Genomic DNA, 24395 nt, shown 5'->3' with positions numbered 1-24395 from the left:
TAAAATGGTGCATGGCCTACATCACAAAACTTACCCGGAAAGGCTAAAAGATCTTAACATGTATAGTATGGAGGAGAGAAGGGAAAGGGGGGACATGATAGAAACTTTCAAATATATCAAGGGTTTTAACAAAGTTCAGGAGGGAAACATTCTTCAAAGGAAGAGAAGTATTAGAACCAGAGCCGGCCGTAACCAATATGATGTCCTAGGCAAGATTTTGGCTGGTGCCCCCTAGCACCACCGCTGGTTCCGCCTCTGACCCTGCACCTCTTTCCCAGCACCATCACCCCTCACCCATAGCAGTCCTTATTGTGGTGTTTGTACCCCCTATATTTTAAATAGGAACAGTTCGTACATTTGGCGCACAGCCCAAAAAGGGGTGTGTTTTTGCTGGCAAGAGGCATGGCGACACAATAACCCCAATTCCAATTACGCCACATAGTTGTGCAACTTTATTCACAATTGATCATGCGATAGTGTCCATAATTCATATTACATCACACAGTAGTACCACTTTTTCTTATAAACATTACTCCTCACAGTAGAGCCCCTTATTCACATTACATCACACTGAAATGCTCTTTATTCACATTACACCACACCCTATCGCTCTTTATTCACATTAGACAACACAGTAGTGCCCTTTCTATATGTTACACCACACAGTAGAGCACCTTATACACATAATGCCACACATTTGTAATGCATTTATACACATAATACCACACAGTAGAGCACCTTATACACATAATGCCACACATTAGTAATGCATTTATACACATTCCACACAGTAATGCCCCTTACACATGTAAGACACCTTATTAATGTCCTTATAAACAAAGCCCACATTATGACAACCTTTATTAATGCCCTTTTACACATAATGTCCCTTAACCATATGCCGCACATTATTAATGCCCTTATACACATAATGACAAACATAGTGCCCCATACACATTTGCTGCACATTATTAGTGCCCCTATACACATAATGACACACATACAGTAGTACCCTGTTACACATATGCCGCACATTATTAATGCCCTTATACACACAGTGCCCCTTACACATATGTTGCATATTATTAATGCATTTTTACATGACACACATAATGCTCCTTACACATATTCAAAACACTACTGCACAACCAACCCACTCACATGCACACAGCTCTCACAGTGCCACTAACACTGTGACCTCTGCCCCTGCTTGGATACAGATGTGTCCTCATAAATCTTGCCTCAATGCTAACATCGGGTGACTTTTGTTTATGAAAGTGCGTCTTATTTGCTTTACTATGTGGCTAGGATGCACAAGCAGCTTCTGCTGATTAAAATGATATGCAGCATGTCTATGAGACTGTGGCTGTATCTGCATATGAAATGCTACACACAGTATATAGGCATGCCGTATATCATTTTAATCAGCAGAAGCTGCTGATGTCCCTAGGCATATCAAATGCCCTAGGCAATTGCCTAGTTTGCCTATGCCTATGGCCGGCTCTGATTAGAACTCGAGGACATACACTGAGACTGGAGGGGGGGGGGGGGGGGGGAGAGGAGGTCCAGGGGAAATTTAAGGGAAAAAATTACTTCACAGAAAGGGTAGTGGATAAGTGGAATAGCCTCCCATCAGAGGTGGTAGAGGCTAAGACTGTAGAGCAATTTAAACATGCTTGGGATAGATAGTAGAGATGAGCGCCGGAAATTTTTCGGGTTTTGGGTTTTGGTTTTGGGTTCGGTTCCGCAGCCGTGTTTTGGGTTCGACCGCGTTTTGGCAAAACCTCACCGAATTTTTTTTGTCGGATTCGGGTGTGTTTTGGATTCGGGTGTTTTTTTCAAAAAACAGCTTAAATCATAGAATTTGGGGGTCATTTTGATCCCAAAGTATTATTAACCTCAAAAACCATAATTTCCACTCATTTTCAGTCTATTCTGAATACCTCACACCTCACAATATTATTTTTAGTCCTAAAATTTGCACCTAGGTCGCTGGATGACTAAGCTAAGCGACCCTAGTGGCCGACACAAACACCGGGCCCATCTAGGAGTGTCACTGCAGTGTCACGCAGGATGTCCCTTCCAAAAAACCCTCCCCAAACAGCACATGACGCAAAGAAAAAAAGAGGCGCAATGAGGTAGCTGTGTGAGTAAGATAAGCGACCCTAGTGGCCGACACAAACACCGGGCCCATCTAGGAGTGTCACTGCAGTGTCACGCAGGATGTCCCTTCCAAAAAACCCTCCCCAAACAGCACATGACGCAAAGAAAAAAAGAGGCGCAATGAGGTAGCTGTGTGAGTAAGATAAGCGACCCTAGTGGCCGACACAAACACCGGGCCCATCTAGGAGTGGCACTGCAGTGTCACGCAGGATGTCCCTTCCAAAAAACCCTCCCCAAACAGCACATGACGCAAAGAAAAAAAGAGGCGCAATGAGGTAGCTGTGTGAGTAAGATAAGCGACCCTAGTGGCCGACACAAACACCGGGCCCATCTAGGAGTGGCACTGCAGTGTCACGCAGGATGTCCCTTCCAAAAAACCCTCCCCAAACAGCACATGACGCAAAGAAAAATTAAAGAAAAAAGAGGTGCAAGATGGAATTGTCCTTGGGCCCTTCCACCCACCCTTATGTTGTATAAACAGGACATGCACACTTTAACCAACCCATCATTTCAGTGACAGGGTCTGCCACACGACTGTGACTGAAATGACGGGTTGGTTTGGACCCCCACCAAAAAAGAAGCAATTAATCTCTCCTTGCACAAACTGGCTCTACAGAGGCAAGATGTCCACCTCATCATCATCCTCCGATATATCACCGTGTACATCCCCCTCCTCACAGATGATCAATTCGTCCCCACTGGAATCCACCATCTCAGCTCCCTGTGTACTTTGTGGAGGCAATTGCTGCTGGTCAATGTCTCCACGGAGGAATTGATTATAATTCATTTTAATGAACATCATCTTCTCCACATTTTCTGGATGTAACCTCGTACGCCGATTGCTGACAAGGTGAGCGGCGGCACTAAACACTCTTTCGGAGTACACACTTGTGGGAGGGCAACTTAGGTAGAATAAAGCCAGTTTGTGCAAGGGCCTCCAAATTGCCTCTTTTTCCTGCCAGTATAAGTACGGACTGTGTGACGTGCCTACTTGGATGCGGTCACTCATATAATCCTCCACCATTCTTTCAATGTTGAGAGAATCATATGCAGTGACAGTAGACGACATGCCCGTAATCGTTGTCAGGTCCTTCAGTCCGGACCAGATGTCAGCATCAGCAGTCGCTCCAGACTGCCCTGCATCACCGCCAGCGGGTGGGCTCGGAATTCTGAGCCTTTTCCTCGCACCCCCAGTTGCGGGAGAATGTGAAGGAGGAGATGTTGACAGGTCGCGTTCCGCTTGACTTGACAATTTTCTCACCAGCAGGTCTTTCAACCCCAGCAGACTTGTGTCTGCCGGAAAGAGAGATCCAAGGTAGGCTTTAAATCTAGGATCGAGCACGGTGGCCAAAATGTAGTGCTCTGATTTCAACAGATTGACCACCCGTGAATCCTTGTTAAGCGAATTAAGGGCTCCATCCACAAGTCCCACATGCCTAGCGGAATCGCTCCGTGTTAGCTCCTCCTTCAATGTCTCCAGCTTCTTCTGCAAAAGCCTGATGAGGGGAATGACCTGACTCAGGCTGGCAGTGTCTGAACTGACTTCACGTGTGGCAAGTTCAAAGGGCATCAGAACCTTGCACAACGTTGAAATCATTCTCCACTGCGCTTGAGACAGGTGCATTCCACCTCCTATATCGTGCTCAATTGTATAGGCTTGAATGGCCTTTTGCTGCTCCTCCAACCTCTGAAGCATATAGAGGGTTGAATTCCACCTCGTTACCACTTCTTGCTTCAGATGATGGCAGGGCAGGTTCAGTAGTTTTTGGTGGTGCTCCAGTCTTCTGTACGTGGTGCCTGTACGCCGAAAGTGTCCCGCAATTCTTCTGGCCACCGACAGCATCTCTTGCACGCCCCTGTCGTTTTTTAAATAATTCTGCACCACCAAATTCAAGGTATGTGCAAAACATGGGACGTGCTGGAATTTGCCCATATTTAATGCACACACAATATTGCTGGCGTTGTCCGATGCCACAAATCCACAGGAGAGTCCAATTGGGGTAAGCCATTCCGCGATGATCTTCCTCAGTTGCCGTAAGAGGTTTTCAGCTGTGTGTGTATTCTGGAAACCGGTGATACAAAGCGTAGCCTGCCTAGGAAAGAGTTGGCGTTTGCGAGATGCTGCTACTGGTGCCGCCGCTGCTGTTCTTGCGGCGGGAGTCCATACATCTACCCAGTGGGCTGTCACAGTCATATAGTCCTGACCCTGCCCTGCTCCACTTGTCCACATGTCCGTGGTTAAGTGGACATTGGGTACAGCTGCATTTTTTAGGACACTGGTGACTCTTTTTCTGAGGTCTGTGTACATTTTCGGTATCGCCTGCCTAGAGAAATGGAACCTAGATGGTATTTGGTACCGGGGACACAGTACCTCCAACAAGTCTCTAGTTGGCTCTGCAGTAATGATGGATACCGGAACCACGTTTCTCACCACCCAGGATGCCAAGGCCTCAGTTATCCGCTTTGCAGTAGGATGACTGCTGTGATATTTCATCTTCCTCGCAAAGGACTGTTGGACAGTCAATTGCTTGGTGGAAGTAGTAAAAGTGGTCTTACGACTTCCCCTCTGGAATGACCATCGACTTCCAGCAGCAACAACAGCAGCGCCAGCAGCAGTAGGCGTTACACGCAAGGATGCATCGGAGGAATCCCAGGCAGGAGAGGAATCGTCAGAATTGCCAGTGACATGGCCTGCAGGACTATTGGCATTCCTGGGGAAGGAGGAAATTGACACTGAGGGAGTTGGTGGGGTGGTTTGCGTGAGCTTGGTTACAAGAGGAAGGGATTTACTGGTCAGTGGACTGCTTCCGCTGTCACCCAAAGTTTTTGAACTTGTCACTGACTTATTATGAATGCGCTGCAGGTGACGTATAAGGGAGGATGTTCCGAGGTGGTTAACGTCCTTACCCCTACTTATTACAGCTTGACAAAGGCAACACACGGCTTGACACCTGTTGTCCGCATTTCTGTTGAAATACTTCCACACCGAAGAGCTGATTTTTTTGGTATTTTCACCAGGCATGTCAGTGGCCATATTCCTCCCACGGACAACAGGTGTCTCCCCGGGTGCCTGACTTAAACAAACCACCTCACCATCAGAATCCTCCTGGTCAATTTCCTCCCCAGCGCCAGCAACACCCATATCCTCCTCATCCTGGTGTACTTCAACACTGACATCTTCAATCTGACTATCAGGAACTGGACTGCGGGTGCTCCTTCCAGCACTTGCAGGGGGCGTGCAAATGGTGGAAGGCGCATGCTCTTCACGTCCAGTGTTGGGAAGGTCAGGCATCGCAACCGACACAATTGGACTCTCCTTGTGGATTTGGGATTTCGAAGAACGCACAGTTCTTTGCGGTGCTTTTGCCAGCTTGAGTCTTTTCAGTTTTCTAGCGAGAGGCTGAGTGCTTCCATCCTCATGTGAAGCTGAACCACTAGCCATGAACATAGGCCAGGGCCTCAGCCGTTCCTTGCCACTCCGTGTGGTAAATGGCATATTGGCAAGTTTACGCTTCTCCTCCGACAATTTTATTTTAGGTTTTGGAGTCCTTTTTTTACTGATATTTGGTGTTTTGGATTTGACATGCTCTGTACTATGACATTGGGCATCGGCCTTGGCAGACGACGTTGCTGGCATTTCATCGTCTCGGCCATGACTAGTGGCAGCAGCTTCAGCACGAGGTGGAAGTGGATCTTGATCTTTCCCTAATTTTGGAACCTCAACATTTTTGTTCTCCATATTTTAATAGGCACAACTAAAAGGCACCTCAGGTAAACAATGGAGATGGATGGATACTAGTATACTTATGGATGGACTGCCGAGTGCCGACACAGAGGTAGCTACAGCCGTGGACTAACGTACTGTGTCTGCTGCTAATATAGACTGGATGATTGATAATGAGATGAAATCAATATATATATGTATGCATATATAATATCACTAGTACTGCAGCCGGACAGGTAGATAATATATTTATTAGGTAATGATGACTGATGACGGACCTGCTGGACACTGTCAGCTCAGCAGCACCGCAGACTGCTACAGTAAGCTACTATACTCTATAGTAGTATGTACAAAGAAGAAAGAAAAAAAAAAACCACGGGTAGGTGGTATACAATTATGGATGGACTGCCGAGTGCCGACACAGAGGTAGCTACAGCCGTGGACTAACGTACTTTGTCTGCTGCTAATATAGACTGGATGATTGATAATGAGATGAAATCAATATATATATGTATGTATATATAATATCACTAGTACTGCAGCCGGACAGGTAGATAATATATTTATTAGGTAATGATGACTGATGACGGACCTGCTGGACACTGTCAGCTCAGCAGCACCGCAGACTGCTACAGTAAGCTACTATACTATAGTAGTATGTACAAAGAAGAACGAAAAAAAAAAAACCACGGGTAGGTGGTATACAATTATGGATGGACTGCTGAGTGCCGACACAGAGGTAGCTACAGCCGTGGACTAACGTACTGTGTCTGCTGCTAATATAGACTGGATGATTGATAATGAGATGAAATCAATATATATATGTATGTATATATAATATCACTAGTACTGCAGCCGGACAGGTAGATAATATATTTATTAGGTAATGATGACTGATGACGGACCTGCTGGACACTGTCAGCTCAGCAGCACCGCAGACTGCTACAGTAAGCTACTATACTCTATAGTAGTATGTACAAAGAAGAAAGAAGAAAAAAAAACCACGGGTAGGTGGTATACAATTATGGATGGACTGCCGACACAGAGGTAGCTACAGCCGTGGACTAACGTACTGTGTCTGCTGCTAATATAGAGTCTAGACTGGATGATAAATTATTGATAATGAGATGAAATCAATATAATATCACTAGTACTGCAGCCGGACAGGTACTATATATATTTATTATGTAATGACTGATGACGGACCTGCTGGACACTGTCAGGTCAGCACAGCACCGCAGACTGCTACAGTAAGCTACTATAGTAGTATGTATAAAGAAGAATGAAAAAAAAAAACCACGGGTAGGTGGTATACAATATATATATATATATATATATATATATATATATATTATATACAATTATATATATATATATATATATATATATATTAAACTGGTGGTGATTGATTATTAAACTGGTGGTCACTTCAGGACAGGTCACGTTGCAACTTGCAACTAGTACTCCGAGGCCTAAGCAGACAATCACAAAATATATTATTATACTGGTGGTCAGTGTGGTCACAACAATGGCAGTGTGGCACTGACTCTGGCAGCAAAAGTGTGCACTGTACGTTATATGTACTCCTGAGTCCTGCTCTCAGACTCTAACTGCTCCCCACTGTCAGTGTCTCCCCCACAAGTCAGATAATACACTTACAGTCACACTATCTAATCTATATATCACTTCAGCAAGTAGTATAGTAGTATACAGTCAGGGCCGGATTAAGCCTTAGGGGTGCCCGGGGCACTTAAAACAGGGGGGCCCCGGTGGAAGGTGGGGGATGTTTATTAAATTGCGCATACCTCCCAACATGTCCCATTCCAGGAGGGACACAATGCTCTCTACCTGGACTTCCCACTTAATATATGATTGGTGTCACCTGTGTTGAACTATTTAATTGATAAGAAAGGTATTTCAACACAGATGATAGCAATCATAAATTAAGAAGGAAGTCCAGGTAGAGAGCATTTTGTCCCTCCTGGAATGGGTCATGGTGATAGGTATACATTGTGTATATTAAATTTAAACCAATGGTGTATATTAGTTAATTAATAATGTAATAATGTCTAGGTAAAATAATGTATTATGCAAGAATAGCATCAGCCTTTGTACTACTTACACACTGAGACAGGACTCAGGAGGACTCCCTGTGTGTGTCTCTATCTCTAGATCCAAGTGGTTTAGTAGCATAACAGTTTACACAGGACTCAGACACCCAGGCGGGGAGGAGGAGAAGCTGGGATCCCTGTGTCACTTACATATCTCTCCACCCTCCTACTGTATCTCTCCTCTGGTCAGAAAACGCCATCGGTAGCTCCTGAAACATGCTATTTCTGTGTCTCTGCCTGCACTGTGTACTGTCCTGCTCTCATTCTGGCTGCTGATTCTGCTACTGCTTATGAGGGAAAGCTAGTGATGTTAGTGTGATCTGGTCGGGGGGCCCTCTGACAAAGGGGGGCCCGGGGTACATTATGCCCTGCATCCCCCCCTTAATCTGGCTATGTATACAGTAGTACTCCTCCTAATAATGCTCCCCGAAAATACTGTGTCTCTCTTCTCTAAACGGAGAGGACGCCAGCCACGTCCTCTCCCTATGACTCTCAATGCACGTGTGAAAATGGCGGCGACGCGCGGCTCCTTATATAGAATCCGAGTCTCGCGATAGAATCCGAGCCTCGCGAGAATCCGACAGCGTGATGATGACGTTCGGGCGCGCTCGGGTTAGCCGAGCAAGGCGGGAAGATCCGAGCCTGCTCGGACCCGTGTAAAAAACCTGAAGTTCGGGCGGGTTCGGATTCAGAGGAACCGAACCCGCTCATCTCTAATAGATAGGCATATGAATATCCTTACAAAGAATTAAGGTTCAAACAGGGTTGAGATTGCCTAAAGGATAAAAAAAAAAGTGCCAGACTATATGGGCCAAGTGGTTCTTATCTGCAGTCAAATTCTATGTTTCTGTGTATATGAGACACCGCAGGACTTCCTTTGAGCCTTGGCAGTGCAGAAGTTAATTCAGTGACAGTACATACTCTTATCGTGTAGTTAGCACGCAGGCAGCAATTCTGTTTGCTTATCAGATTTTATGAGATAGTAAAACCTGGAAGATGGAAGTGTTCAGGAGTTTACACACCTCCTTTAATAGCCAGAACCTGTTATCGCCTGTTATCAGATTACCTCAATTACTTTGTTCTACGTCATTGGAAAGCTTGTGGTGTGTACCTTACACCCAATAACAAGTACACTTACTGTATGTATTTCTTTTTTAAATGTTTATTTTCTTTTTCTTTTTCAGTAGAGCACCACTAACATGACAACAGAACGCAGCAAAATGTGATATTTGACAGTGGCCCTCATTCCGAGTTGTTCGCTCGCTAGCTGCTTTTAGCAGCATTGCACACGCTAGGCCGCTGCCCTCTGGTAGTGTATCTTAGCTTCGCAGAATAGCGAACGAAAGATTAGCAGAACTGCTAATAAATAATTCCCTGCAGTTTCTGAGTAGCTCCAGACCTACTCACAGATTGCGATCAGCTCAGTCCGTTTAGTTCCTGGTTTGACCTCACAAACACGCCCTGCGTTCGGCCAGCCACTCCCCCATTTCTCCAGACACTCCCGCGTTTTTCCCTGACACGCCTGCGTTTTTTAGCACACTCCCGGAAAACGCTCAGTTACCTCCCAGAAACGCCCCTTTCCTGTCAACCATTTACCGATCAGCAGTGCGACTGAAAAGAGTCGTACGAACACCAGCAAAACTGCTAAGTTTTTAGTTAAATAACTTAGCGCATGCGCGCTGCGTACCATGCGCATTTAGCAGCAAATCGGAGCATAGCGAAAATCGGCAACGAGCGAACAACTTGGAATGAGGGCCAGTAAACGTATCACAGCAACAAGAAGAAACAAAAAGTTGACAGACTAAACTGTAATATCGCACGTATAACAACATAGGGGATAGAGAGGTCTGACAAATGCTTCTAAAAATACAGTGACCAGCAGGTCATGTAGTGGATAAAGAATACACAACAATGGATGCGGTTACCATACCGGCGATCGGGATACTGGCAGTCAGAATGCTGACGGCGGAATCCCGACACTGGTCAGATGACCGGCGTTGGAACTCCGACATAGATCAAAATGCCGGCGTCCCCGTCGTAAGTATTCTGGGTCGGGTTAGGGTCAGGGTGTGTGGGGGAGGTTAGGTTTAGGCTGCAGGGGGGACGGTTAGGGTTAGGCTGCAGGGGAGGGAGAGTTAGAGTGAAGTTGTCAACAGTCAGGCCTGAGAAATTATTATTATTACATTTTATTTATAGGGCGCCACAAGTGTTTCGCAGCGCCGTACAAAGGACAGTACAGGGAGACAAAACTTAGCATTACAGTAAATAAATAACAAAATTAGAGTACAGGTAACAAAGAGCACCACAATTCTCATACATAATACAGCTAAGATGTAAGCAGTGAGGGAGTGATTATTGTACTACTTGGGGCTGGCGGCCATAGATAGAGATGAAAAAAAAAAAAAAAAAGGTACGATCTCACTGTTTGCGCTCCAAATGTCCCTTCACTTGAATAATCCTCACGTTGACGGTGAATACATGAAACAAAAAATATAAAACACAATATAGTGTGATACTGTTGATTCAAAGAGTTCTTTCTCCCTTGTGCAGTGGAGAAACTAAGTGATGGAAAGAAAGTCCCAATATAGATCAGACGTCCACCTTCTTATGGGGTCACCCGAAATGATGTGTTGATAACTTGACAAGGGGTTCTTACATGTATGCTTACTTGTAAACGTATAGTAGAAAACACGTAAAGGTTTCTTTAGAGGAATCACTTGCTTTCTCTTTAAGCCATAAGATGTGGATGAGTGCCACTCATAGGGAATGTGATGTGGAATTAAGAAAGGGGAAGCCAAGTTAGGACAAGATAAAGCCCCTTTTATTTAAAATACAAATAAACAGACAGCCAATCGTACCCAGAGTGGGAAACAGAGATGGATTCAGCTGACAAGGTTACATCCGGATATAACAAGGTCATATGTTCCCCTCAATGAGTACACTGGTGAATAAACTTCAAAATGACACTGTGTCGACGCGTTTCGACGCACTGCGGCGTCTTTTTCAAGATAAAACAGTGTCTTTCACACTGGTGTGCAGCATCTCATCTCTGGTCAGCTGTATAGCTATACAGCTGACCAGAGATGAGATGCTGCACACCAGTGTGAAAGACACTGTTTTATCTTGAAAAAGACGCCGCAGTGCGTCGAAACGCGTCGACACAGTGTCATTTTGAAGTTTATTCACCAGTGTACTCATTGAGGGGAACATATGACCTTGTTATATCCGGATGTAACCTTGTCAGCTGAATCCATCTCTGTTTCCCACTCTGGGTACGATTGGCTGTCTGTTTATTTGTATTTTAAATAAAAGGGGCTTTATCTTGTCCTAACTTGGCTTCCCCTTTCTTAATTCCACATCACATTCCCTATGAGTGGCACTCATCCACATCTTATGGCTTAAAGAGAAAGCAAGTGATTCCTCTAAAGAAACCTTTACGTGTTTTCTACTATACGTTTACAAGTAAGCATACATGTAAGAACCCCTTGTCAAGTTATCAACACATCATTTCGGGTGACCCCATAAGAAGGTGGACGTCTGATCTATATTGGGACTTTCTCTCCATCACTTAGTTTCTCCACTGCACAAGGGAGAAAGAACTCTTTGAATCAACAGTATCACACTATATTGTGTTTTATATTTTTTGTTTCATGTATTCACCGTCAACGTGAGGATTATTCAAGTGAAGGGACATTTGGAGCGCAAACAGTGAGATCGTACCTTTTCTTTTTTTTTATTGTTTGTATAGGTTGGTGATCTATCAGGTACTATCCGTTTGCTGCTCCTCTGCGGCGCCTTACAGGAGAATTCTTTCTTGTTGCAATAGATAGAGATGAGCCTTTACCAGCAGGAGAAAAAGCGGGCAGGCTTAGACTGGCCCACAGGGGTACTGGGGAAACAACCGGTGGGCCCCACTGCCTGGGGCCCCATCTCATGCTCTAAGGATCAGGTTCTAGACTGTGCACTTGAATTATACATTATAGAAATGTTACCTTATACTGGACTATGGTGTATTTTCTACAGTGCATTGCTGTTAGGAATCTGTTATTAATCTGGTACATTATCATGCATGCAGCAGCTGAATTTACTATATATATATTTATGAAGGGTCCCAGATGTTGCACTCTCTAATGGTTAGTCAAACCAATGAGGTGGCAGGCCACACCCCCTCTGCAGACTGGCCACATCCCTAAACATGGGCCCCTACCACTGCATCCCCCCGGTGGGCCTTACATGCCCCAGTCCGACACTGAAAGCGGGTAAAGATGGTCGCTGAGTAGGAGAGAGCTGCAAGTGAAATATGTCGAGAAGAGGGCTTTGACAACAAGAGGAACGATGGCCCTGCTCTGAAGAGCTAACAATCTAGTGGGAAGGGGCGACAGACAGATGACATAATGTGCAAGCAAGCGGGAGGTAGACTGATGGCGGTATGTAAGCAAAGCAGAGATGTTCAAGGCATGAGGCAGGGGGATGGAGGAGCAGCCTCAGGACTAGGTTATACATCGGAAGGGTACGCTTTGATGAATAGGTGGGTTTTAAGTGCCCGTTTAAAGCTTTGCAAGGTCGGGGAGAGTCTAATGGAGCAGGGGAGCGCGTTCTACTGAAGGGGTGCAGCATGGGCAAAATCTTGAGGGAGGAGTCAAGAGTGAGAGATGGGGAACAGGGGAGATGGTGGTGTTGTCAACAGTGATAGTGATATTGGTAGGGGGTATTACTCTGGCTTGGGGAAAGATAATGAGTTCAGTTTTGTCCATCTTGAGCTTCAGAGTGCGCTCAGACATCCAGGAGGAGATAGCGGAGAGGCAGCGTGAAACCTGAGAGAGGACAGAGGGGGACAGATCAGGAAAGGAGAGGTAGAGTTGTGTGTCATCAGCATAGTGGTGGTATTGAAGGCCAAAGGAGTTAATGAGTGCACCCAGGGAAGAGGTGTACAGGGAGAACAGAAGGGGGCCGAGGACAGAACCCTGAGGGACACCAATAGGAAGGACGGAAGGGTGTGAGGTAGTGCCGGAGGCAGACACAGAGAAGGAGCGGTTAGTGAGGTAAGAGGTAAACCAGTCAAGGACAGTGCTAGAGAGGCCAATGTTTTGGAGTGTGCGGAGGAGGAGAGGATGATCCACGGGCAGGCCCGGCGCTACCCGCTCAGCAAAGGGATGCAGTGCAGGTAGGCGCCGGGCAGGAGAGGCGCCTTCACTGCTCTGCATCCCTGCTGAAGCGCCGTCCTGTCCCACCTGCTGCTGCGCCTGTCACACTGACAGGCAGCCGCAGCAGCGCCGGCAGCATGACTCCTTCTCCTCTCTCCCCTGTGACAGTAAGAGGAGTGTCACTGTCCGTTCTGACGAAAGGGGGCAGAGCTACACGGACCAAGGGGGCGGGACTACACCGGACCATGCTAGCAGACTGAAGATCTGGCCAGCAAGATTGTGGTAAGTGGATGTAAAAAGAGTGTGAGAGAGAAAGTGTGTGTGTGTGTGTGTGTATTTATGTATGTATGTGTGTATCTGTGTGCAGAGCCGTAACTAAGTGTGCCAGGTAGTGTGTGCAGGGCTGGTGTAGATGAGTGTGTGAGAGGTGGCTGTGGTGTACTACATGTGTGCTTGGTGGAGGGCTGTGGTGTATATGGCTGCCGTAATGTGTAAAAAGGGGGATGCTGTCCGCCGTAATGTGTAAAAAGGGGATGATGTCTGCCGTAATGTGTAAAAAGGGGGACGCTGTCTGCCGTAATGTGTAAAAAGGGGGACGCTGTCTGCCGTAATGTGTAAAAAGGGGACTCTGTCCGCCGTAATGTGTAAAAAGGGGATGATGTCTGCCGTAATGTGTAAAAAGGGGGACGCTGTCTGCCGTAATGTGTAAAAAGGGGGACGCTGTCTGCCGTAATGTGTAAAAAGGGGACTCTGTCCGCCGTAATGTGTAAAAAGGGGATGATGTCTGCCGTAATGTGTAAAAAGGGGGACACTGTCCGCCGTAATGTGTAAAAAGGGGGACACTCTCTGCAGTAATGTGTAAAAAGGAGGACGCTGTCTGCCGTAATGTGTAAAAAGGGGACGCTGTCTGCCATAATGTGTAAAAAGGAGACACCGTCCGCCATTATGTGTAAAAAGGGGACGCTGTCTGCCGTAATGTGTAAAAAGGGGGACACTATCCGCCGTAATGTGTAAAAAGGGGGACACTGTCCGCCGTAATATGTAAAAAGGGGGACACTGTCCGCCATAATGTGTAAAAGGGGCTCTACCTGGTGTAGTGGTGCTACTGTGCGGCGTAGTTTGAATAATGGAGACTACTATAATATGTAATATGAATTGGTATTATTTTGTGACCACACCCCTTCCCCATGAAGCCACGCCCCTATATATTTTTTGCGCGCCTGTGGCGCGCACTGCCCCTATTTTACATACGGGTGGGGGGGGGGCACCGATGCCCTCTCTTGCACACAGTGCTAAAATGTCTAGTTACGCCACTGTCTGTGTGCAGAGCCATAACTAGCGCTGCACAGAGTGTGTGTGGGCAGAGAGTTCACATCCATAGGCTTGCACGGATCTCCTGCAGCTCAGGGGCCCAATAGGCAATGGTAACCCCCCGACCCTACATGTAAAGTATGGGAGGGCGCAAATGTATATTTTGCAGGAGGGCGCCGAACACCCTAGCACCGACCCTGTCCACGGGAATAAGTTATTTAAGTTGTCATCAGGGAAGCACTGAGCGACTCATATGTCTGCTCCGACTCCTTCCTTTGCTTAGAAATGCAACTCTGTGGCCACACATCACCCACTTTGATGTCTCCCAAAATACAGATGTGTGTACAAGGGCAGGGGAGTGCAGGTAAGTGTAATAATGTAGTCATATTAGACAAAGCAGATATTCTTGGGAATGAAGAAAAACTTGAATACATAACAATACAGATATAATCCAGAGAACATACCAAGAGTTTCTTGGCTAAGCAGGCACAAATCTCAGGAACTCAGTGGAAACCATAGTAGAAAACATTAATGACCCAGCAAAGAATGTTGGGACCAGGCAAACTAAATAGTAAGGTATCAGGTGTAGTTCCTGCCGGTAATGACTGATTAATTACCTGAAACCTGGCAGCAGAACAGAGTCAGGAGGGCAGCACCTCTGGTCAGATCCATAACTGAAGCTCACAAATCAGGAACCCTGGCGACCCCTAGTGACGGGGAAACATAACACCAGATTTCTAACACCAATCTTTTCTTCAAAGGTAGAACAAGTAGGACAGTGGCAAACGCAGGATTTGCATGGGGGGGTTTCCAGAACTGGGTGGAGCCAATCACGGGGGTGGGGACTGAGGTGACCCAGTATATGCTGGGTCCGTAAAACTAGTGTGTCTGTGTATATATATATATATATCCCATGTAAAGAAGGCGGCACTCAGAGACTTGAAGGTGCAAAAGAATATTTAGTAAACAAGCTGCAGAGTTACATCAACGTTTCGGGGCGCGCAGCCCCTTCATCAGGATGATGAAGGGGCTGCGCGCCCCGAAACGTTGATGTAACTCTGCAGCTTGTTTACTAAATATTCTTTTGCACCTTCAAGTCTCTGAGTGCCGCCTTCTTTACATGGGATAGTGATGGAGGTGGAAACCTCATAGGATGGCACCTGAGCCAGAAAGCCCACGGAGGCCTTCCGAGTGCCGGCTACTACAAGGGTATCTATCTATCTATCTATCTATCTATCTATCTATCTATCTATATATATATATATATATATAATACATATCTACACATATATATACCGTGTATATATATATATATATATATATATATATACACACACATTCATAAACACATATACATAGCATATTAAACATGCATACATATATATATATATATATATATACACACACACATACAGTACACGTATATATACACATGTATATATCATATGTGTGTGTGTTTATATGTATGTATGTATATACATGTGTATATATGTATGCACATGGATATATATGTACTATAATTAAAATAAAGTAAACTTTTACTGCACTTACAAGTGCCACCAGGAAGACAGCAGGCTGCAGAGGACGCTAGACAGCCATTAATAATAATCATGCAGCTAAAAAAAAAAAAAAAAAAAATTTATAGTGGAGGGGGGTTTCCGGGTGCTCGGAAACCCCCCCTGGGTGCGCCACTGTAGGAGGGTACTGTCCTGTAAAGGCACAACGTACCTTAGATACAATACAAACTGTATAAACTAATCAAAGGTACATAATAAGTAGGGAACATCCCTGTCAGCATAGGGAGATGCTCCGACAATAATACAATTTCTCTGACGTCCTAGTGGATGCTGGGACTCCGTCAGGACCATGGGGAATAGCGGCTCCGCAGGAGACAGGGCACAAAAGTAAAAGCTTTAGGATCAGGTGGTGTGCACTGGCTCCTCCCCCTATGACCCTCCTCCAAGCCTCAGTTAGGTTTTTGTGCCCGGCCGAGAAGGGTGCAATCTAGGTGGCTCTCATAAAGAGCTGCTTAGAGTAAAAGTTTTTGATAGTTTTCTTATTTTCAGTGAGTCCTGCTGGCAACAGGCTCACTGCAACGAGGGACTTAGGGGAGAAGAAGTGAACTCACCTGCGTGCAGGATGGATTTGCTTCTTAGGCTACTGGACACTAGCTCCAGAGGGACGATCACAGGTACAGCCTGGATGGGTCACCGGAGCCGCGCCGCCGACCCCCTTGCAGATGCCGAAGTAAGAAGAGGTCCAGAAACCGGCGGCTGAAGGCTTTTCAGTCTTCATGAGGTAGCGCACAGCACTGCAGCTGTGCGCCATTGCTCTCAGCACACTTCACACCCAGGGCCGTTTCTAGCCAATTTGGCTCCCAGTGCGAGATTTAAAAATGCGCCCCCCCCCCCATAGATATAAAGAGGAAAAGCATGCGCGCGCCGAAGGCGCGCGCGCTCCCGGTAAGGGGCGTGACCTCATTAAAATGGGCGTGGCTTTGTTAAGATGGGCGTGGCCTCATCTGATCTCATCAACACGGCCACCACAGGATATTAAAAAAAAAAAAGTCCTCATTTTACACATTACAGCAGGCACGCTACCCCATTTTACACAGCACGGCAGGCAAGTGTCCCCATTTTACACAGTACGACAGGCACGTGCCCCCATTTTACACATTGCGGCAGGAAAAAGTGTCCCCATTTTACACAGTACGACAGGCAAGTGTCCCCATTTTACACATTGCGGCAGGCACGTGCCCCCATTTTACACATTGCGGCAGGAAAAAGTGTCCTCATTTTACACAGTACGACAGGCAAGTGTCCCCATTTTACACATTGCGGCAGACAGGTGTCCCCATTTTACACATTGCGGCAGACAGGTGTCCCCATTTTACACACTGCGGCAGACACGTGCCCCCATTTTACACAGTACGCAGGCAAGTGTCCCCATTTTACACACTGCGGCAGACACGTGCCCCCATTTTACACAGTACGCAGGCAAGTGTCCCCATTTTACACACTGCGGCAGACACGTGCCCCCATTTTACACAGTACGCAGGCAAGTGTCCCCATTTTACACACTGCGGCAGACACGTGCCCCCATTTTACACAGTACGCAGGCAAGTGTCCCCATTTTACACACTGCGGCAGACACGTGCCCCCATTTTACACAGTACGCAGGCAAGTGTCCCCATTTTACACACTGCGGCAGACACGTGCCCCCATTTTACACAGTACGCAGGCAAGTGTCCCCATTTTACACACTGCGGCAGACAGGTGTCCCCATTTTACACAGTACGCAGGCAAGTGTCCCCATTTTACACACTGCGGCAGACACGTGCCCCCATTTTACACAGTACGCAGGCAAGTGTCCCCATTTTACACACTGCGGCAGACAGGTGTCCCCATTTTACACATTAAGGCAGACAGGTCCCCATTTTACACATTAAGGCAGACAGGTCCCCATTTTACACATTAAGGCAGACAGGTCCCCATTTTACACATTAAGGCAGACAGGTCCCCATTTTACACATTAAGGCAGACAGGTCCCCATTTTACACATTAAGGCAGACAGGTCCCCATTTTATACATTAAGGCAGACAGGTCCCCATTTTACACATTACTGCAGGTGGTGGGGAGGGAGAAAGGGAGAGAGAGGGAGAGGGGCTGACTTACATTTGTAGCGGTTCTCGCCGCTCTTCAGCCGCCTCTCCCTCCTCGTCTGCGCGGCTCCCCCTTCTCCCTCCTCCCGAGTGCCCAGCTCGGGGGGCGGGGTTTCGCAGAATGACGCGTTTGCGTCGTGACGTCACGACGCAATCGCGTCATTCTGCGAAACCCCGCCCCCCGAGCTGGGCACTCGGGAGGAGGGAGAAGGGGGTTTCAAAGTATGATGAAGTGCCGCGGCGGGCGCCCCGTGCGGTTGCACGGCTCGCCCGCCGCAAGAAACGGCACTGTTCACACCAACGGTCACTGAGGGTGCAGGGCGCTGGGGGGGGCGCCCTGGGCAGCAATGTTAATACCTTTTCTGGCTAAAAAGAATACATCACATATAGTCCCTGAGGCTATATGGATGTATTTCACCCCTGCCAGGTCTCAGAAAAACCGGGAGAAGAGCCCGCCGGAATAGGGGGCGGGGCCTATCTCCTCAGCACACAGCGCCATTTTCCCTCACAGAACTGCTGGTGGGAAGGCTCCCAGGCTCTCCCCTGCACTGCACTACAGAAACAGGGTTAAAACAGAGAGGGGGGGCACTTATTTGGCGATATGATTATATATTAAGATGCTATAAGGGAAAACACTTATATAAAGGTTGTCCCTGTATAATTATAGCGTTTTGGTGTGTGCTGGCAAACTCTCCCTCTGTCTCCCCAAAGGGCTAGTGGGGTCCTGTCCTCTATCAGAGCATTCCCTGTGTGTGTGCTGTGTGTCGGTCAGAGGCGTATCTAGCACGGGGCGAGCAGGGCACGTGCCCTGGGCGCCATGGCAGCCCCAACAGAGGGGGGCGCCACCGGCACCTGCACGGCCCACTCGCCCCATGCTTCAGGGATTCCGCCGGCGCTACCCGCGGCGCTTTCCCTGTCTCCCCGGCTGCTGTGCCTGTCACAATAGACAGGCAGCGGCAGCCAGGAGCCTCCCCCTACTCCCCCCTGCAAAAGTGTCTGTGTGTACGCGATCGCGGAGGTGCGCGCATGCGCGTGCGCGACCTCGGGGGGGGGGGGCGTGCGGCCCCTGCCCTGAACAGCAGTAAGTGCAGGTGAGCGGGAAGGGGGTGCGGGACATTTTGTGTGTGTGTGTGTGTGTTAAGTGTGTGTGTGTCGGACAGTGTGCGTGTGACATTGTGTGTGGGACAGTGTGAGTGTGTTAATTGTGTGTGTGGGACAGTTTGAGTGTGTGTAAATTGTGTGTGTGTGTGACTGTGTGTGTGTGTGGGACAGTGTGCGTGTGTTAATTGTGTGTGTGTGGGACAGTGTGTGTGTTAATTGTGTGTGTGTGTGTGTGTGAGTGTGTTAATTGTGTGTGTGGGACAGTGCGTGTTTGTTAATTGTGTGTGTGTGTGACAGTGTGAGTGTGTTAATTGTGTGTGTGGGACAGTGTGCGTGTGTTAATTGTGTATGTGTGGGACAGTGTGCGTGTGTTAATTGTGTATGTGTGGGACAGTGTGAGTGTGTTAATTGTGTGTGTGTGTGTGGGACAGTGTGAGTGTGTTAATTGTGTGTGTGTGGGACAGTTTGAGTGTGTGTTAATTGTGTGTGTGTGTGTGTGTGTGTGTGGGACAGTGTGCGTGTGTGTTAATTGTGTGTGTGTGTGGGACAGTGTGCGTGTGTGTTAATTGTGTGTGTGTGGGACAGTGTGCGTGTGTTAAGTGTGTGTGTGTGTGTGTGTGGGACAGTGTGAGTGTGTTAATTGTGTGTGTGTGGGACAGTGCGTGTTTGTTAATTGTGTGTGGGACAGTGTGCGTGTGTGATATTTGTGTGTGTGGGACAGTGTGCGTGCGTGTGTGTTAATTGTGTGTGGGACAGTGTGCGTGGGTTAATTGTGTGTGTGTGTGTTAATTGTCCCGGCGGTTATTGGCGTCTGTAGTGTGCGCCCCATCCTCCTCCGCTGCCGCTGACAGGAGCGGCGGTGTGCGGCTCTCCCCCTCCTCCGCCGGCTCTGTCCTCCCGTCGTGGCCCTGCAGTGTGTGCCGGTCTCCCCGGCAGCAGCAGCAGGTTAGTCTCTTCCCCCCCCCCCCCCCCCTCTCTCTCTCTCTCTCTCTCTCTCTCTCTCTCTCTCCTCCTGTGGATTGCAGTTTGTAAGTATCATTTTAATTTTTACAGGTACCCCTATTGAATTCTACTGGACAAGTGGACGTGACCGGCGTGGGATGTAGGTAAGTAATCTGTCTCTCATTTTTACAGATTCCCCTATTGGGTTCTACTGGACAAGTGGACGTGACCAGCGTGGGATGTAGGTAAGTAATCTGTCTCTCATTTTTACAGGTAACGCTATTGGATTCTACTGGACAAGTGGACGTGACCGGCGTGGGATGTAGGTAAGTAATCTGTCTCTCATTTTACAGATTCCCCTATTGCACAGGTTCTCAAACTCGGTCCTCAGGACCCCACACAGTGCATGTTTTGCAGGTCTCCTCACAGAATCACAAGTTAAATAATTAGCTCCACCTGTGGACCTTTTAAAATGTGTCAGTGAGTAATTAATACACCTGTGCACCTGCTGGGTTACCTGCAAAACATGCACTGTGTGGGGTCCTGAGGACCGAGTTTGAGAACCCCTGCCCTATTGGATTCTACTGGACAAGTGGACGTGACTGGCGTGGGATGTAGGTAAGTAATCTGTCTCTCATTTTTACAGGTACCCCTATTGGATTCTACTGGACAAGTGGACGTGACCGGCGTGGGATGTAGGTAAGTAATCTGTCTCTCATTTTTACAGGTACCCCTATTGGATTCTACTGGACAAGTGGACGTGACTGGCGTGGGATGTAGGTAAGTAATCTGTCTCTCATTTTTACAGATTCCCCTACTGGATTCTACTGGACAAGTGGACGTGACCGGCGTGGGATGTAGGTAAGTAATCTGTCTCTCATTTTTACAGGTACCCCTATTGGATTCTACTGGACAAGTGGACGTGACTGGCGTGGGATGTAGGTAAGTAATCTGTCTCTCATTTTTACAGATTCCCCTACTGGATTCTACTGGACAAGTGGACGTGACCGGCGTGGGATGTAGGTAAGTAATGTGTCTCTCATTTTTACAGCTACCCCTATTGGATTCTACTGGACAAGTGGACGTGACCGGCGTGGGATATAGGTAAGTATGTGTGAGTGTGTCAGTGTGCTTTAATAAATTTTTACTGTCACGGTGTGTGAGTTGTGTTTTTATTTGGGTATTTTTTCTGTTGTAGAACTACAGGTACCGGCGGGCCCGTTATTTCCCTGCATGTTGGTACTTGAGGTTCTCCAAGTACCAGCAAGCGGGGGAGGCTTTCTGGGCCTTGTAGTTCCACAACAAAAAACAATATTCTTTTTTTACTTACATGGCTATCAGCCTCCCATCCACAGCCCACGGATGGGGGGGACAGCCTCGGGCTTCACCCCTGGCCCTTGGGTGCCTGGAGGGGGGGTGACCCCTTGATTTAAGGGGTCCCCACTCCTCCAGGGAACCCCGGCCAGTGGTGACTAGTTGGGGGGGTAATGCCACGGCCGCAGGGACCTACATAAATGTGTCCCCCGGCTGTGGCATTATGTCCCTGGCTAGTGGAGCCCGGTGCTGGTTTTAAAAATACGGGGGGACCCCTACATCTTTTGTCCCCCGTATTTTTGGAACCAGGACCGGACTAAGAGCCCGATGCTGGTTGTCTAAATACGGGGAACCCCTGTCCAATTTTTTCCCAGTATTTAAACAACCAGGACCGGCTCAAAGAGCCCGAGGCTGGTTATACTTAGGAGGGGGACCTCATGCAGTTTTTTTTTACATTTTTAACCCATTCAGACCCTTCTCCATTAAGTTAATGGAAACCCTGGACAACAAAATTGCATTCATGTCCTCCTCCCACTCCCTTCCCAGTCCCAAACACTGATTATTATTTTTTTCTATAAAAATGTACAATACAACATCACAAGTATGATGAGCAGGCATGCAGCGGGCATTGGCAACTTTGGACTGAGTTGCAAATTAGTGGCGGAGGGCTGGGTCAGTTGATGGTGGGCGAATTTGTAAGCCATTGGTGGTGGCATCGGCTCAGAGGCAGTGGCGGGCATTGGCTCGGTGGCGGTAGGGTTCATCGACAGGATTCGGCGGACATTATGGCTGTAGTGCCTCACCGCACGCCACTGACCTCACCGCACGCCACTGGTGTGTGGGACAGTGTGCGTGTGTGTTAATTGTGTGTGTGGGACAGTGTGAGTGTGTGTGTTAATTGTGTGTGTGTGGAACAGTGTCAGTGTGTGTAAATTTTTGCAGTCCAGTGTGTGTGTGGGGGAGAGGAAAGTATGAGAATGTGTGTGTGTGTGTGTGTGTGTGTGTAGTCTGAGTGGGTGTGTGTAGGATTTGGGGGTGGCCAGTCTGTGTGTGTGTAATCAGTGTGTGTGGGATGTACTAATGGCCATTTACCGAAGAGAGATATGTATTAAACCACGGGCACTGAGATGCCCTTCTTACTCACCATCCAGCTGGGTGGGCGAGCCGGGCGGGTGGAAAGCCAGCAGCAGGGGCAGCATGCCAGATATCAGCAGCCGAGGGTGGGGGCTGTAATGCACATGCGGAGCCCAAAGCCGGAGATCAGCAGCATGCTGACCGGCAATAAGCAGCTTCTGCTTCCGCGTTCAACATGCTGCTGATCTCCGGCTTTGGGCTACGCAGGGTTCGGGGGATGGGTGTCCTCTGCCGGTGTACTGCAGCTCCGGGGGTGCGGGCTCCGGAGGCTTTCAGCACTGTTGAATATCCAGCTGCCCCAAGTATGTACAGCCCGCACCCTCTGCAGCTGATATCCGGCATGCTGCTGCTGGCTGTCCCCCCGCCCGGCTCGGCCACACAGCTGTATGGTGAGAAGGGCATCTCAGTTCCTGAGGTTTAACACATATGCCTCAGAAAATGGCCTCTGCGGTAAACGATACTAATGCTTACCGTGACAGTAACAGCGGGGAGGAAGGCGCACATCGGGATCCTGCAGCATGAAACAAGAACCCCTTCGGAGCGCAGCAGGCCACACTGAAAAGGGTGCATACCCGGTGCGGTGCTCTGCATCCCGGGTGGTGCCGAAGATGTGGAGTGTCGGAGGTGGCAGAAGCGCCGCAGCTTGGGGTGAGAAACCGCTGCAGCCCTTCCGCTGCTAAACTCTGCAATTAGTCTATTAAGGGGGTGGGCTCCCCTCATCATAGTGCCCCACAGGCCATGTTAATTCTGGGGGTAGGATCCCCTAACTCTATAATGGGAATTTTGGCTCATATCATGTGCTGTAACGTGAATTTTGGCTAATACCGTGTGCTATAATGTGAATTTCGGCTCATACTATGTGGGGTAATGTGAATTTTGGCTCATTCCGTGTGCTGTAATGTGAATTTCGGCTCATACCGTGTGCTGTAATGTGAATTTCTGCTCATACCATGTGAGGAAATGTGAATTTCTGCTCATACCATGTGGGGAAATGTGAATTTTGGCTCATACCATGTGGAGTAATGTGAATTTTGGCTCATACCGTGTGCTATAATGTGAATTTCGGCTCATACCGTGTGCTATAATGTGAATTTTGGCTCATACCATGTGGGGTAATGTGAATTTCGGCTCATACTGTGTGCTATAATGTGAATTTCGGCTCATGCCGTGTGGGGCAATGTGAATTTCGGCTCATACTGTGTGCTATAATGTGAATTTCGGCTCATACCGTGTGCTATAATGTGAAAGGGGCACCAGTACTAGATAGTATAAGGGGTCCTACTATACGGAAGGACACGCCCCTTTTGAGTGACCACGCCCCTTTTCCGGAGCGCGCGCGCCTTTGGCGCGCGCATAATTGCTATCTGCACTCTTTCATTCCACCTTCAAAAATTCAACTTCGACCACTGCACCTACATACACATACATACACACCCTGACATCTTTATATGCAGTGACACCGGTGGCATCTGCACATACTTTCCTTTTGTATTTTTTTTTTCATTATCATTTTATTAATTTATTTTATTAAGAAAAAAAAAAAAATTTTTTGGGGGGGGGCGCCATTATTGATCTTGCCCTGGGCTCCAAAAACCCTAGTTACGCCTCTGGTGTCGGTACGTGTGTGTCGACATGTATGAGGACGATGTTGGTGAGGAGGCGGAGCAATTGCCTGTAATGGTGATGTCACTCTCTAGGGAGTCGACACCGGAACGGATGGCTTATTTAAGGAATTACGTGATAATGTCAACACGCTTCAAGGTCGGTTGACGACATGAGACGGCCGGCAA

At 47.7% G+C, this 24395-nt stretch overlaps 2 protein-coding genes across 3 annotated transcripts in view; one reads left to right on the top strand and one right to left on the bottom strand.

Moving 5' to 3' along the window:
- Window positions 1-14984, bottom strand: part of LOC134958463 (uncharacterized) — a 69664-nt gene extending 54680 nt beyond the window's left edge. The window contains exon 1 of one of the 2 annotated variants that reach the window (XM_063941091.1): window positions 14918-14984. The gene's annotated coding sequence lies outside the window, so the exon portion shown is untranslated. The remainder of the gene's footprint in view (window positions 1-14917) is intronic. The other variant, XM_063941089.1, reaches the window with a different exon arrangement.
- Window positions 1-24395, top strand: part of LOC134958461 (uncharacterized) — an 88941-nt gene that overhangs the window by 26202 nt on the left and 38344 nt on the right. The gene's annotated exons all lie outside the window — the stretch shown is intronic.

The sequence above is a fragment of the Pseudophryne corroboree genome, chromosome 9 (genome assembly GCF_028390025.1).
Source record: "Pseudophryne corroboree isolate aPseCor3 chromosome 9, aPseCor3.hap2, whole genome shotgun sequence".
NCBI classification, from domain to species: domain Eukaryota; kingdom Metazoa; phylum Chordata; class Amphibia; order Anura; family Myobatrachidae; genus Pseudophryne; species Pseudophryne corroboree.
The sequence above is the reverse complement of the archived record's forward strand: the minus strand, read 5'-3'. Positions and strand labels throughout refer to the sequence as shown.